Genomic DNA, 11,542 nt, shown 5'->3' on the forward strand with positions numbered 1-11,542 from the left:
AATTGGACATTTCTTCCCACCTCCACTGCTCCTGCCCTGGTCCAAGCCAAAGTCATCTCTTGCCTGAATCAGTGCAGTACCCTCCACACTTCTCTCCCTGCTTCCACCCTTGCCTTCTTACAGTCCATTTCCTGCCTTAGGGATTCTGTTAAAACATAAGACAAATGTCCCCTCTGCTGCTCAAAATAGCCAGTGACATCTTGTCTCCCTCCAAGTAAAAGCTGACACTCTGACAGTGGCCCATAAAGCCCTACACAGTCTGGTCTTACTACTAATGCCAACAACTCAGCCTCTGTGCACTGATGCTGAATCGAGTCTCAGGGACAGAGTTTTGGTTGAAGTAGAAAAGAATAGCTTTATTGCTTTGCCCGGCAAAGGGTGACACAGCAGGCTCCTGCCCTTGAAAACTGTGTCCCAACCCGGAAAGATTTGTTGAGGAGTTTTATAGAAATGGTTCAAGGGTGGGGTTGCTGATAAGATTAGGGTGTGTGCAGGGCCTGCATTCCTTTTATCTGGTCTCAGGTTGTTTTTTTTTTATATTGGCTGTGCAGCATGTGAGAGCTTAGTTTCCTGACCAGGGATTGAACCCACACCCCCTGCAATGGAAGCGTGAAGTCTTAACCACTGGACTACCAGAGAAATCTCTCAGGTAATCTTTTGATGAGCTTCTCTGGTTGCTTTAATGTGTCCTCAGGTGGTCTTCTCTGGTGTGAAGAGTGCTGACATCTTTCCATTTGTTGCATTTTAGTTCTGCAAAGAGCTTAAAGATATTGTTATGTGTATCCCTTGCGGTGGAACCAGGACCCTGCCCCAAGTGCGCACCATTGTTTCTTGGCTCTTCCTCCCTTGTCTCTGCATCCTCTTCCTCCCCTGATTAACAACTGTTCGAATCTGCCCTTTAGAACTCAGGGAAGGTCATGGAGGCTGGAGTCTGTTCCATATAAACAAGGAATGGGGGACACAGAAAGCCTTCCATGGAACTTCCCTGGTGGCATAGTGGTTAAGAATCGGCCTGCCAATGCAGGTCCCACTCAGTTTCACTACCCCCTCTCTTTGCTCATTTCCCACCGCTGCCCCCTTCATGACTTTCCTCTAGGTACAACTGCCTCCTTGCTGTTCTTTGATCAGACCACACTTCATCCCACCTCAGGGCCTTTGCACTTGCTGTTCTCAGTGCCTGGAATGCTCTTCCACATGGCTTGCTCCCTCGGCTACTCCTCATCTCCCTACCACCCCAGACCCTGGCAGCCATCAATCTAATTTATGTCTCTATGTCTTTGCCTACGCTGGGCATTTCATATGAATGGAATCATACAATGTGTGCTCTTTTGTGATTAACTTCTTTCACTTAGAAATTGAATAATGTTTTCAAGATTTATCCTTGTGTATTGGAAAAACCTCAGTTCTTTTCCTCCTGTGTCTCTTCTAGCTCTTACACCACTGCCACGCTCACAACGCTACAGACACTTCTAGTCAAATGTGTGTGTGGCGGGGGCAGGGAGGTTCGCACCAAGCAATTCTCTGTGACACCAGCTGGATGTTCTACAATTTAACTCAATTCCCACACTATATACCTTGAGACAGTGTCAGATCCCACAGGTTAAGAGCTCAGTCCTACAAGACTGCTCTCACCCCACTTCAGATGACAATGGCAAGTCCAGATTGTCACCTGTGCTTCCGACCCATGGGCTTTAAATCTGAAGTTCCTATGACCTTTTCATAGGAACTTTTAAAACTGAAGTTCCAGCAGTTTTGATTAATTTGCTGGAGTGGCTTCACAGAAATCTGTAACACACTTATGTGCATTTACTAGTTTATTATAGGATATGATAAAGGGTACAGATGAACAGCTAGATAAAGAGACACACAGGGTGAGGTCTGGGAGGGTCCCGAGGACAGGAGCTTCTGCTCCTGTGGGTTTGGGATACATCATTTTCCTGGTACACAGATGCGTTCACCAACCTGGAAACTGCAAACTCCACACTTTCAGGATTTGTATGGAAGTGTTGTCACGTAGGCGTGGTGGATCATCAATTCCATTTCTAGCCCTTCTTCCTTCCTAAGAGAATGGGGAGGAGGGCTGAAAATTCCAAGCTCTAATCATGATGCCAAAATACAAAATTCAACTGAGGAAATTCGAAGGTCTAATTGACTGTATTCAATGTTTCATGAATCAGACAATATCCCATCTAGGAAACAGAAAGGAGCACCATTGCTGATTGCTGTATCAGGTCGGGGCTAGAGATGGCGTCCCATCCCCTACCTCAGGGGAGCCCCCGCCCTCTGAGGCTCTGGACAGGTACACAAATCACCACAAAAGGAGACACACACCTGTACTGTGGGCCTCTCAGCCCCTGCTGATGTGTCCATCCCACGTGGAACCACTCACAATGTTTACAGACCAAACAGATGGACTGACACTCTGACTGTACTTCCCACTCTTCAGTGGCATTTGGAGAGCAATCTGGGCCTGCACAGCCACTGCCCCTCGAAGTTCCAGGGATCTCCAAACTTCTGCACTGGAAACTGAACTCATCACTCTCCCCGCTAAACTGCCCTCCCTCCTCTGTTCTCCATCTCAGCCAAGGTGTCACCCTCAACCCCTTCGTCATTCAGAAGAGATTCTCTGTGCAGCTGCTGTATTCCAGGCCCACGGCTAGGCACAGGGGAGAAAGCAGTGACACAAGGAGGCGAAGTCCCTGCCCTCTAGGTCTTTAGCATGGTTCTCAACCCTGTCGGGTAGGACTCCCCCCGCCCCCCTTGTAATAAATATTTTGAATATCCTCTTTAAATTCATGGATAATATAACCCACTTATACATGTAATGAAGAGACAGAATCAATATAATATAAAAGGGAAATAAAGGAGCACTAGAATAAAATGTGTTTCAGTCTGTAAATGCTCGGGTCTAATACACCAGAAGATGTAAGGGAGCAGTCACGTGCTTGCACCTACTTAGAACAAAGAAGTCTGGATGTAAGAGAGGTAAGACGATAGTCAGACAATACTTTATTTTTGGCATTTGAAAATAAGAGCCGAAAAAGTAGAATCTTATATACCATGGAACACGGTGACAGCAGTGTCAACAAACCAGACGGATCCAGGCGTGTCGTTTGGGGACTCAACCCATGGTCAAGCAAAATCCTCAAACAATTAGACTTGCCAGCAGGCATCTGGGTGAATTTCTTTTTTCCCAATCATGAGTCATGTTGCCATCACAGATGTGATTTTCCAAAATGGTGATAAATCCTTGCTAAATCTCTGAGCAAAGCGAAACTTGGTCTTCCCTTGATTTACACAGTAGGTGCATTCCTGGAAAAGTCAGCATGTGTTCAAACCATGCCAAAAAAAAAAAAAAGCTGAGTTTATATGTTAAAGAGCTAGTTTCCAAGCTCACTTAATTACAACAGGTGTGTTACCTACAGGAGCATCTGCTTGGACTTCTCACAATCCCGTGGGATGTGAAACATTCTCCGCAGGGTTGGACTGTCCCAGCATCGCAGGACATCCAGCATCCCCGACCCCCTATCCACCAAATGAAAATAGCACCCTCCTGTCACTGCATCCACCAAAATATCCCACGCAGTTCAAAGCATTCCTTGGGAAGCAATATCCCTTCCATGAAGCACATTGGTCTAGAGGGTCAATATTCAAACAGTGGATCCCAACCCAGTGTAACGTGTGCTATAATACAGATTGCAGGGTCTGTGGGTGCTCCAAACCTGGGGTATCTCAGGAATTGGGGGTTTAAAGCAGACATTGCTACAAGCAGACAAGACTTAAAGGAGGCCAATTTTACAGACAGAAAGAAGAGAAGGCACAAGGGACAGCATGAGCCGAGGCCTGGAGGTGAATGACCATCCGTAAGGTATGTGGGAAATACAAGAGTTAGAGCCCAAAGGGCTACGCAGCAAGAGACTGGAGAAGAGGCAGTGTCCAGATCCTTCCATGCCTGTCACAGGAAGCAGCTTGGAATCTGTCCTGCTCGGTAATGGGGAGCCATCGCATATACATACATTTACTCATAAGTGTTTTATTTTTTTAATGAACTCTGCTCAAAAGATTTGTCCCCCTGAGGTCTGTTTTGGGAATAGTATCTTTTCTTTAAAGCAATTAATTAATTAATTTTTATTTGTTGGCTGCGTTGGGTCTTCACTGCTGCACACGGGCTTTCTGTAGTTTCAGAGAGCAGGAGTTACTCTTTGTTGTGGTGTGCGGGCGTCTCAGCTTCTCATTGTGGTGGCCTCTCTTGTTGTGGAGCAGGAGCTCTAGGCACATGGGCTTCAGTAGTTGCGGAGCGTGGGCTCATGAGTTGTGGCTTACAGGCTCTAGAGCACAGGCTCAGTAGTTGTGGCGCATGGGCTTAGTTGCTCCGCAGCATGTGGGATCTTCCCAGACCAGGGCCAGGGCTCGAACCCATGTTCCCTGCATTGGCAGGCAGATTCCTAACCACTGCGCCACCAGGGAAGCCTGGGAATAGTATCTTACTTCTCCAGAAGTAAGGCCTGGAAATGCAAACCAGGGATGTTGGTTGAATCAAATTGAACTGACCTATTCCTATTTGTTTACACTGTGGAGCCTGGCTTTGCTCCGTCTGCCCCAGTCTATAGGTTAAGTTCAGAGAAGCTATGTAAACAGTGATAAAGCTTCCCTGAAAGCAGATCCTGACTCCAAGCACAGACCTCCCCCTAGAGAAATCCAGCCTGTGGGCTGTGAGGTGAATGGCGTGGGCTCTTGAAAACCTGTTCCCACAGTCGCCACAGTAGACAGAGGAGCTCATGGCCACTCTGTAAGGGACAGTGCCCACTCTCAGTGAAGGTGCCGGGGCAACAGAGGAAAGATCCCCAGGCAAACCTGGTCCCCATTCTCACCCCACAGAGGGTTCTGAAGATTTTATGATTAATGTGACACCTTATAACATCTTTAAAAGTGCTTGAGCAAGCGGAAGCTAACAAATTGGCAAAACACCTGTTGAATCCCCCCATCCTCCTGGGTTAATCAGAAAGATGCAGGGAAATGAACTAAATCAGAACCCTCCCTACACAGACTTCCAAACGATCCTTCAAACGCAAAAATGAAGATTCGATAATTCAGGGCCTGCCTTTGAGGACTGCACACACAGCTGGGAAGCTACACAGTTCTGGGAGACAGCTCATGTTAGGATGATGGCGCTTGGCAGGGGTGAGGGGTTCCCAGACAGACTCTTTAGTTCTTTTTGTATAAATCATGATCCCAGGGCCTCTTTACCGCCACAGAAACCCCCAGCTCACCAGGACTCTCCAAGAGGTCTTCCAGAACCATCTTTCTGGGTGATTTAGCCTTCCTCCCAGTGATGGTGAAAGCCAACTGACTTCAAAAAGTGTGCGATCTAAGGCATTTCAGCATCATTTTTATCCCACAGACACCCTCACCTTCCTCTCTGATACTGACAGCTTGGAAGGGACCGTAAAGATTATTTCACAGCTGAAGACATTGATGCTCAGAGAGGGACAATGACTTGACCAAGCTCACAGTGAGCAAGTAGGGATTGGAAACCCAAGCCCAGGTTTACATTTACATGCAAGACCTCACATAAATATGTTTATGAAAGTCCTCCTTGTCCCCAGGGCAGTGACCATTTGAACTGTTTCTAAGAGGGATTTGTTCATACAGTCACGAAATTAATGTTTTAGGCCCACCTTCAGTGCTGAAGCCACTGGCCATGTGTGGCTGTTAAGCACTTGAAATGTGGCAAGTTCAAATTGAGAAGGGTGTTAAGTGTGAAATGCACACACCCTTCCAAAGGCTTAGACTGAACAAAAGAATGTAAAATATCTCCTTAGTAATTTATTATATTGATTACTCATTGAAACCACATTTTAGATATATCTGGTTAAATAAAAATACTATTAAAATTAACTTCACCTGTTTCCTCCTCCTTTTTTCACTATTTATTTATTTATTTATTTATTTATTGGTTGTGTTGGGTCTTTGTTGCTGCTTTTCTCTAGTTGCGGCGAGCTGGGGCTCTTTGGTGTGATACATGGTCTTCTCAGTGAGGTGGCTTCTCTTGCTACAGAGCACAGTCTCTAGGTGCGTGGGCTTCAGTAGCTGCAGCACATGGGCTCAGTAGCTGTGGCACACAGGCTAGGTTGCTTTCCAGCATGTGGGATCTTCCCAGACCAGGGATCAAACCTGTGTCTTCTGCATTAACAGGTGGATTCTTAACCCCTGTGCCACCAGGGAAGTCCTTTTTTCATTTTTTAAAATGTGGCTACTAGAAAGTTTGACATTACATACGTGGATCGCACTCTGTCTCCATTGGACAGAGCTTCTGTGGGCCTTGAGGATACAGCAGAGCACAGAACAGACAAAAATCATGCCCTCCTAGAGTTTATCCCCTGGGAGAGGAGAGACAACAAATAAACAAACAAGTGAAATAAGTGCTATAGAAAAATAAAGCAGGGAAGTGGGGGTGGCAGGGGGTGGGGGGATGGTTAGAGAAGGGAAGAGGAGTTGACATTTAAAATAGGATGATCAAGGAAGGCTTTATTTACATTAGCCTTTAGGAAGATGCAAGTCCAAACCGGGAGATACCACTTCACACCTTCTGGGATGGTTGTAATCCCAAAGACAGGTAGTAACAGGTGTTGGAGATGTGGGAAATTGGAACCCTCATACACTGCTGGTGGGAACAGAAAATGGTGCAGCCACTTTGGAAAACAGTCGGGCATTTTCTCAAAAGTTTAAACAGAGTTACCATATGACCTAGCAGTTCCCTCCTAGGTATCTACCCAAGAGAAATGAAAACATGTCTCCACACAAAAACTTGTACATGAATGTTCATAGCAGCATTATTCCTAATAGTCAAAAAGTGAAACAATCTAAATGTCCATTAATTGATGAGATGTTAAATAAAAGTGCAGTATCTCCATGCAGTGGAATATTATTCAACCCTAAAAAGGAATGAGATACTGAAATATGCTACAACATGGATGAGTCTTGAAAACATTATGCTTAGTGAAAGAAGTCAGTTGCAATAGAGCATATATTGTCTGTTTCCATTTAATGGGATTCTAATTCTGTGAAATGTCCAGAATAAGCAAATACATGGAGACAGAAGGTAGATTGGTGGGGATGGTTGAGGAAACTGGGGAGAAATGGGGTATGACTGCTAATGGGTCTGGGGTTTCTTCTTGGAGTGATGAAAAATGCTCTGTAACTGATCATGGTGAAGTCTTTCTTTTCTTTTTTATAAAGAAAAGAAAGACTTCACTGAGAAGTGATATTTGAGCAGATATTTGAGTGAGTAAAGTAGCTATTTGGGGGGAGGACATTCCAGGAAGAGGAAACAGCAAGTACAAAGGCCCCGAGGAAAGAGCAGGCTTAGCTTTTTCAAGGAACAGTCTAGAGCAGAATGAGGGGGAGAGCGGAAGGAGTTGAGTCAGAGGGATGGGGCAGCAGATCATGTAGGCCATGGGACAGACTTTGGCTTCTCTATTGAATGAGATAAGTCACTGGAGGCTTTAGAGCAGAGAGGGACAAGATGTGACCATCAGTCTGGCTGCTGTGTTGAGAGTAGCTTTCAGGGGTCATGTGCGGAAACAATGAGAAAGCTGTTATGTTGGCTGAACATTTCAGCTAAAGTAACACGATGTATATGTGTGTATTATTGGTTTGAAACCCCTAGAACAGTGGTTGGCAAATTGCAACCCAGGGGTCAAATCTGGCTCGCCACCTACTTTTGGACAGCCAGAACTAAGAATTGCTTTTACATGTTTAAATGGTTGACAAAAATCAAAAGAATAATACTTTGTGAGACATGAAAGTCATGTGAAATTCAAATTTCAGCATCCATAAGTAACGTTTTACTGGAACACCTCCGGGCCCATTTGTTTGTGTGGCTGTTTTCACAGCAGAGGTGAGTAGATGGCCTGCAAAGCCTAAAATACTTCCCATCTGGCCTTTAACTGAAAAAAGTTTGGTGAATTGAACCATAGAACAATTTCCAAACATTTTGGTCTCAGGACTATTTTTCATCTTAAAAATTGAGGATCCCAGATTTTGTTAATAGAGATTATTAATATTTATCATTTAGAAATTAAAAGTGCATGTGACCCCATACAAGTATTTTTTAAATATGTATTTTTATTTTTTAAAAATTTTTAATTTTTTGGCCACACCATGCAGCATGAGGGATCTTCGTTCCCTGACCAGGGATCAAACCCACACCCCCTGCAGTGGCAGCGTGGAGTCTTAACCACCAGACCGCCAGGGAAGTCCCAAATATGTATAAAATAGTTTTTTAAAAACAATAAACCCACTGTGTATGTTAGTTTGGTTTACAGTTTTATGAAAAGTGATATTTTTGAAAACAAAAAATATTTAGTGAGAAGAGTGACGTTGTTTCACAGTCAGCCCTCCTCTGAACTTGTGGATTCAGAGGGCCGACTGCGTGACTTAAGCATCGCAGATTTTGACATGAGGGCAGATCCTGAGAAACCACTGTACATGTTTGCAAATATCGTTAAAGTCTGGCTTAATAGAAGACAGCTGCATTCTCATATCTGCTTCTTCCTTCAACCTGTCGCAATACTACACATGTAACTTCTGTAAAACTCCTTTCTATGCTTGGGAGAAAATGAGAGTGAAAAATGCAAATAATGTCCTAGTATTATATGAAAATAATAATAGTGCTGACCTCACAGACCCTCTGGAAAGGTCCCAGGGACCACACTTTGAGAGCTGCTGCCCTGAAGGCAGCAGGAACTTTACCCAGAAGCCACACTCCAGAGGCACTTCCCCAAGTGCTTCAATTGTCTTAATGCCATTTCAGCAAAGGGTCTGTTCATTAGCAAACTGATGGCCAAAATAATTGTCCATTGGTCAAATAGGCAGTGTTCCAGATGTGTGACGTGCTGTCCATGTGCCTCTGCTCTTGCACCACAGGGAATAAGAATCTAGTGAGCTCCAATGGGCTCTAAGTCTTAGGAATTCATCTAGTCTGGGGTTCAAGTCGCTGGGTGAGGATGCCATCGCCTGACCCTGAATTGAAGGTTGCCTGAATCTTGTTCCTCAAATATTGTTGCTTCTGCCTTAGACTAAATCTTTTCAAGAACACCAGGACAGATATTTGGGCCTTCACTGAGCTCACAGAGCAGGTTATGTAACTTGAGGACCTGCTTGCTAATCAATAATGGTCCGTGGCACAGAATTCAGTCTGAGACTGGCTTGCATCGCCTCCGCACCCTCTGCCTCCTCGCCCCCTGCTAGCAGCAAGGTTTGCTCATCCACCACTCACTACTGGAGATTACTGAGATCTACAGCAACACTGAACCCAGATGCGATGAACTGGCTTAGTCGTGTCATGATGTAGTCTACCAGAGTAATCCAGGAGAGAGGTGAGGGGGACGTGGACCACAAAACAGTGATAGAGTCCTACAGAGTGGTTGGGTCCTAAACATAACAGGCTGTGCTAATGGACCAAGTGTCGGGTGTGAGGAAAAGAGAGGAATCGAGGATGCCTTCAAGGATTTTAAAGGCACTTGAAAGGATGGATGGGGCAGTCTGCAGGAGAACAGTTTTGTGGGGGAGATTGACCTCTCCTCCGTCAACAACAGGACAGTCACCACCAGGTTGGGGTCTTATTCTAGGCCATCTGGGAACTTCCCACATCCAGAGTAGCTTCTGGGGGTTGACTGTTTGTTCCGTATGAAAGGGTTTGGTCAGGAATTCCCTGGCGGTCCAGTGGTTAGGACTCTGTGCTTCCACTGCAGGGGGCACAGGTTCGATCCCTGGTCAGGGAACTAAGATCCTGCATGCTGTGTGGTGCAGCCACAAAAAAAAAAAAAAAAAAGAGAGAGAGAGAGAGAGAAGAGAGAAAGGGCTTGGTCACTCTATCCTCCAGGAGGAAACTCTATTCGAAGTCAGAATATTTGGGGAGCCACTTGAATCAATGTGTAAATAGGTCCAGAAAATGTATTCTTTTAAAGAATATTGATTCAATATTTACTAAGACCTTATCCTAGAGCCTGGGGATAGAACCAACTAAAATGTGGTGCCAGCCCTCCTAAATCTTAGTATTTGAGAGGAAATAATATCCCTCCTTCAAAAAAGATGGCCCCAGGCTATGTATTTACTCATCCACCAAAATATTCATGAAGAATCTACTCTATATAAAGTGCTGGAGATACAGGAAAGTTACAAGGCAAGCTGTTTAGTGCAAGAATATAGGCCAGATTTAAAAAGGGGTTGTGAGATGTCTTGTGTGTATGAGATGAGGCTGACTACGTAACAGTTCACAGAATATAAACAGCAGCTATGTCAGAGAAGCGGCCAAGATAAATGCTAAGCAAAGATAAGACTTCAGGAGGAACGAGGTTTAAGTTGCCCCTAAGATAGAGAAAACTCAGATGAGCCAAGATAGCTAGCAAGTCCTACTAGGAGGTGGCCTGAAGCTGATATAAAGTTAGAGGTAGGTTAGCAAAAGATTTGAGTGTAGGACGGGAGAGTGACTCACTGGGCACATGGGGCTGTTAAATGGAAGATTTACTGTAGGAGATGTTCCGGCCAGGCCTTGGGCCCAGAGCACCTCATCTCTGCCATCAAGATCCTCTTAGATTCTAAGTCCTAGACTAACAACTTGCAGATCAGTGACATTTCAACACAAAGAATAGCTAGTCAATGAGGAAGACCTTGAAAAGAAGGAAAGAAATCAGTGTTTTATTGTATTTACTCAGACCTTTTAACTCCTATCAAGTTCATTCCTTGGGCATTTTGTAGCATTTATCCCTCCTGTTTTTCTTCCAAATTTTGCAAAGTGCCAGGAACCCCCAAGCTACGGCTTGTTGCTACTTTCTGATGTTACACCATTTACAAAGACTGCAACTGCCTAGGAGCTGGCGTTCTTTAAGCAGCAGTAACGATATGTTCCCCTGCCCCTAGACAGTGTGATCAAGACAGCCAGGACCCAGATTTAAATCTGCCCATCACCAGCTGTGTGCCCTTGGGCAAGTCACCTTTTCTGAGATTATTTCTTCATCTGTGAAATGGGATAATAACACCAAACTCTACAAACTTAAGAGGTGTTCATGGAATAATCATATTCAGTAAATTTAAAGCATCCAACATAATCCTGGGTGCAGAACAGGTAATCAATGCTTCTTTCTTCTCCCTCTGCCCACTCTCCCCTCAAACAAATACACACACTGTCTTTCTCAGGGACCACACCCAACATCTGGGAGCAGCAGAAGCACGATTTGGAATCAGAGAGGAGAGTCCTGCTTTGTCCCTTCCCAGCTGGGTGGCACTGGGCAGGTCACTTTGCCTCTCTGAGCCCAGGGTTTGTCAGCTGTAAGTTGTAAATTGTATACTTTCCCCCTCTCCCCCCGCATTGTTGTAATAGTTTGAGAGGACCTCATTTAGGGCAATGGCAATATCGATCACAAAGGATTTGTTAAGGAAAAAAAAAAGGATTTGTTAAGGGAATATTCTAGCCGGGTTGGTTGCTTCTATGTATCACCTGTGAGAGGAGGGACTCCCAGAAGTTCTGGCTTTTCTGCCA

Source organism: Hippopotamus amphibius, chromosome 2 (genome assembly GCF_030028045.1).
Source record: "Hippopotamus amphibius kiboko isolate mHipAmp2 chromosome 2, mHipAmp2.hap2, whole genome shotgun sequence".
NCBI lineage: Eukaryota > Metazoa > Chordata > Mammalia > Artiodactyla > Hippopotamidae > Hippopotamus > Hippopotamus amphibius.